Raw genomic sequence first — 5,112 nt, forward strand, 5'->3', positions numbered from 1 at the left:
TGATGATGATGATTTTTTTTTTTCATTACAAAGAAGTCATGTTGGCAGGATATGGTATACACACTTGTCATCCTAGCACACCAGGTTCACTTAAAAGGAAGGCATTTGAGGCAAGCCTAGGCTATATAGTTAAACTGTGCCTAAATAAATGGATAGAGGTGGGACTGGAGAGATTGCTCAGTGGTTAAAGCACTTACTACCCTTACAAGGAACCGGAGTTCAGTTCCCAGCATTAATATCAAGCAGCTAACAACTTTCTGTAACTGCAGCGCTAGAGGGACAATACTCCCTTCTGGCTTCTGCAAGCATGTAAATACATGTGCAAATACCCTCACACAGATGCACACATCAACAAATAATAAAAAATAAAATCCTAAAAATGGAAAAAAAAATAAAACCTTAAAAAAGGGAACAAAAGAAAAGCTCACACAAGGACTGTGGTGTAGCTCAGTGGTAAGATGCTTGGTCCATGTCCTCCAGACCCTGTTCTCCAGCCCTAGCAATGCGAAAGAGAGAGAAGGCTGAGAGGACAGAGAGGTCAGATGAGAGAGAGAGAATGAGACCTAAGGGAAAAAGCAGAGAGAGAAAAGAAGAATCAGGAGAGCCACCGAGAACAGTGGGAAAGGAAGGGAGGGAGGGAGAAAACTAGAGGGCACAGAGATGGGAGAGTCTAGGAACAAAATGTATCCTTTAAAGATGTGCCCCCACAGTGACCTACTTCCTGAAACAGGCCCAGGCTCCTAATAGCCCACTGGGCTATGAATCCATTAGGTTAGACCTCTCATGATCCAACCACCACTCAACAGCCCATTAGCTGCCCCCAGCCAAGTCCTTGACACCTGAACCTTTTATAAGGCAAACCACTGGTGCAGTTCATCATCTTCCCTGGGGGAAAGAGAACTGCCCTAGAGCATGGGCAAGGCAGGAGACTAGCTGTGCAGAGCCCCACCCTGCTATCTCCCATCAGGCAACATGAGAAGTGAAGAACACAGATTAGCTATTTAGGTCTTAAGCCTCAGTTTCTCTTACTGCAACGTAGGAGTAATATGAAATCTTTCAGGGCCAAAAGTAAGGAGTCAGCATGTACACAAGCATATGTTTAAAAGACACATAGTAGGTATACAGAAATAGCTCCTGTCCATAGTTAACACATATGATAAGAGGGAGTTCAGGTAGAAGTAAATGGTAAAGAGAAGGCACAGGGCCCTCCACTGTTTGACCTGTCCTGTAATTAGTGACCGAAGGACCCTATGACAGGAAGCCTGTGTGAGGAGAATGGAACCATGGTAGAAACTATCCCCCATCTCTCTCCTCCAGCAAAAGAATATTTAACCTTCCTTCCCTTTCTTGGTGACCATCTCAGTAAATTAGCTCTGTTCCTATGCACAGGGCCCAAGATCTAAGGGAATACCAAGTAAGCACACAGAGCGATTGACAAGATCTAAATGGAGAGAACTTGAGAGATCTTTCAGCCAATGAGCGCTAGAGACAAGGATGGGCTCCATTCCCTGAGGATGGCTTGTGACGGTTCTGAGATAAACCTCTCCTATTCTCTGCACCCAGATGCTGCAGCCACACAAGGCACCTTGAGAAGCAGCTTTCTTGCCCTGGTACTCTGAGTGAACTCCCCTTCTTAGGCCTATTTTAATAACCAAGTCTGCAAAATTCACACAGCAAAAGTTGAAACTGGGGTCCAGGTTCACTACAAGCAATGGGAGTCCCACTGTAATTCCAATTTCTTCTTGAAAATCTTCCATGAGGAAACAATTGTTTAGATTCTTCAGGAATCAGAGAAGTGAGGTCAAGGTACCCGATGTGACTAAGATACTTGATTATCCAACTTCTTCTATGAGCTCCCCACTTCCCATCTCCACCCGCTCCTGGTACAGTTTATATTTTCATTAATCAGGATGTTCTACAGACTCTCCAAACTCAATTCAAATGAGTCCAGCAAAGGGGAGAATCAGCTCAGCAGAGAGTCATGGCCAAGGCAAGGATGGAGCTAACTGCAGAACTTCCTGGGTCCCTCAGCTCTCTCTCCCACTTGCTGGTGCCTTCATTTCCTTCAGGTTGACTTTCCCAGGGACTATCAATTTCATATCCTCACTGTACTCTGGCCCTGGGAGAAACTGGCCTCTGTCCCCAGTTCCATCAGAGGCTTTGATTTCCCTGGGCTTCATCAGGATCTTATCCTTTTGGTCTGGGACCACGTTCTGCTTCCATTCCATCAGAAAAAAAGTCAGAACAGATAAAAAACAGTGCAGGGTCACTTCAACTTCCTCTGTCACAGCTATTGATACAAAGTCACTTCTCCCTGAAAGTGTAGTCCCCAAACTCTGTTTTTCTGCGGTTCCCAAAGCCTGGGTTGATAAACATCCAAAATTGCTTCATCCCTATTCTGCCCTTACAGATCCCTGAGTCTTTTCTCAAGTGGGCTTAAATATATGCAATTGAATGTACTTTATGAAACACTGTGTCTAGAAGGCTGAATTTTAATGTAAGCAAATTGTTTCAGGTTATTATAGGATAATTCAAAAGCATTGCTGTCAATCACTCTCTTAGTCAACTCTCCTCTGATTCTAGATATATTCAGAGAACATCACCCGGAGCATTTATGGTAATGTGTTGCACCAAGTTACACAACCATATTTCCTTAACCTCAGAAATCACAGACTTCCAAAAATAGTGTCAGAGGGAAAAGATGGAAGATTTAAAGCAGCATAAATGCCAAACCCCATGCCTGTCCTTTGCCTTCCTATTCTTTTGCCTTTCAAGCCATACGTGGAAGAGAGAGAGAGTCAGACAGCAAGGAGGCACTGGAGAAAGGGAAGCCTTGCCAACAGCACTCTATTTGGAGGGGAGTTAAGGCCCATGTTGGAAGCTTGGCTCCCAGTAAAGTAGAGTTCAGAGCTGGGTTTTTGCAAGGCAATTGCATCATAACGATTCTGCCTTCCCTTGATAGGTCCAAATGACTGTATTACTAGGAGACAGTGCAAAAATGGGAGATGGGGGCCTGGTTGGAGGAGGTAATTCCTTACAGTTCTGGAGGCCAGAAAGGCCAAAATCAAGGTGCCAATCTGGGGTAAGGACATCTGTTGAATTGGTGTGTTTTGTAGGTTCGTCCAAAAGTAAGATGCTGCCACAGTCTGACCTATCTGCTCTCCTCCCCTCCTCCACTGCTTACCTCTTGCAGCCGAATCCATTTTTAGAGAACCAGCTCCACGAGGAAGATGTCCTTGACCTCCTCCTGAATGCTGATTGCCCGAGTTGCCTAAGATCAGAACTGACACATGGCTGTGTGCACAGGAGCTCACAATGTCAGTTTCCAGTCACCTACAAGTGTCCGAGTTGCTTCTCAAAGCTAGAGCAGGGACTGTGGCTTGTTTACCTCTTTAGTCCCCTGTGAAACAAAGTATCTGAGCCACTGCAAAGATTTCAGAGATGCTGTGGACTGAGCTTTTATACACATGGCCAGCACCTGGTGATACTTCTGTGGTATATGTTCATAGTTCCAAGTGATGGACTAAAGGAGACCACACTGAGCACACACTGGGCTTATACATTCTAGTTGAAGGAGCTCAGCAACCTTTCCCAGAACAGAACTGTGAACCCTGAACCATCTTTAGAAAGTAGCTGTTCCTTCTGCACTTAGCCTATATATTGGCTAGGTGCCTAAAGCAAACCGCAGTATGGAACAACAGATATGATAGGATCCACTCATATTTAAATATTTTTAAAACATATTTTAAATTTTAAAAATTATGTTTAAAATATTTAAAAGTAAATACTTTAAAAGAGAGTGGAGCTTCTTTTACCAAGACCAACCGACATGGGCCGCGTTCGCACCAAGACCGTGAAGAAGGTGGCCTGGGTCATCATCGAGAAGTACTACACACACCTGAATAATGACTTTCACACCAACAAGCGCCTGTGCGAGGAAATCATCATTATCCCCAGCAAGAAGCTTCGGAACAAGATAGCCGGCTATGTCACACATCTGATGAAGCAGATTCAGAGAGGTCCTGTGAGAGGTAACGCTATCAAGCTACAGGGAGAGAGAGAGAGAGGAGAGATGATTATGTTCCTGAGGTCTCAGTCCTAGATCAGGAGATCATTGAGATAGATTCTGACACCGAGGAAATGCTGAAGCTTCTGGACTTTGGCAGTCTCTCTAACCTTCAGGTCACTCAGCCTACAGTTGGCATGAATTTCAAAACACCACGTGGAGCTGTTTAATCTGTTATGCCATATTTTCAATAAACCGGAAAACAAGGAAAAAAAAGAGGGGGGGGAGAGAAAAGGAGATCAAGAATCTAAGCCCAGTCTGCTATACAGCAAACTAAAAGCCAATCTAGGCCAACCCGGGCTACAAGGCCTGTCCAAAAAGAAGAGAAAAAAAAAGGAAAGGAGAGGGGAAGGGAGGAGAGGGGAGGAGAGGAGAGGAGAGGAGAGGAGAGGAGAGGAAAGGAAATAATGGCTATTATTATTACTATTACTTAGAAAATCAAAGTGGTGTGGAGTGGGCTGGAGGGGCTGGAGGCTAGAGTGGTAGACCTCTTGTTTTATGCCATTGTATATTTTAATGTTGACATTTTAATGCAAATATGGATTCCTTTCCTAGTTTACCAATGTTCTAAATTTTTTTCCTTAGCTCTTTACAACAGATGACCTTTGTCTTGGTTTTACCAGTGGCTAACTGACTGTTTTTTATCTGGTGTGCCCAGGCAGCAGGCTGCCTCCTACTTGAAGATGAGACCCAACCTAGGAAAGACAGTATAGTGTGCCCTTTAGGCCAACTACTCCATTCTCTAGGAAGGTGTGGGACATGCCCATTCTCTGACACTGTCCCTCCGTGTGTCTTTTTCTCAATGACACATGCAAGGCCAAGATAAAGAAGGGAGCTATGGCAAAAAGGTCCAGATCTTGCTTCAATCACGCTTGGCTTAGACAGAGCCTCAAGGGTCCCTGATGGCTCATGTGACTTCTTGTCACTGTCAGTTGGTGCACAGATGTATCTAGGTCCAAGCTCTCACTGAGTACATGACATATACCTGTCCTTGTCCTTTTTATACAGATCTCCTGCAAAGGCTTATAGGCACAGTAGATGGTGTC

General features: G+C 44.6%; 1 pseudogene; it reads left to right on the plus strand.

Moving 5' to 3' along the window:
* Positions 1–3,829: 3,829 nt before the first annotated feature.
* On the plus strand, positions 3,830–4,264 carry LOC110335450 (annotated as a pseudogene).
* The last annotated feature ends 848 nt before the right edge of the window (positions 4,265–5,112 follow it).

The sequence above is a fragment of the Mus pahari genome, chromosome 1 (genome assembly GCF_900095145.1).
Source record: "Mus pahari chromosome 1, PAHARI_EIJ_v1.1, whole genome shotgun sequence".
Taxonomy (NCBI): Eukaryota; Metazoa; Chordata; class Mammalia; order Rodentia; family Muridae; genus Mus; species Mus pahari.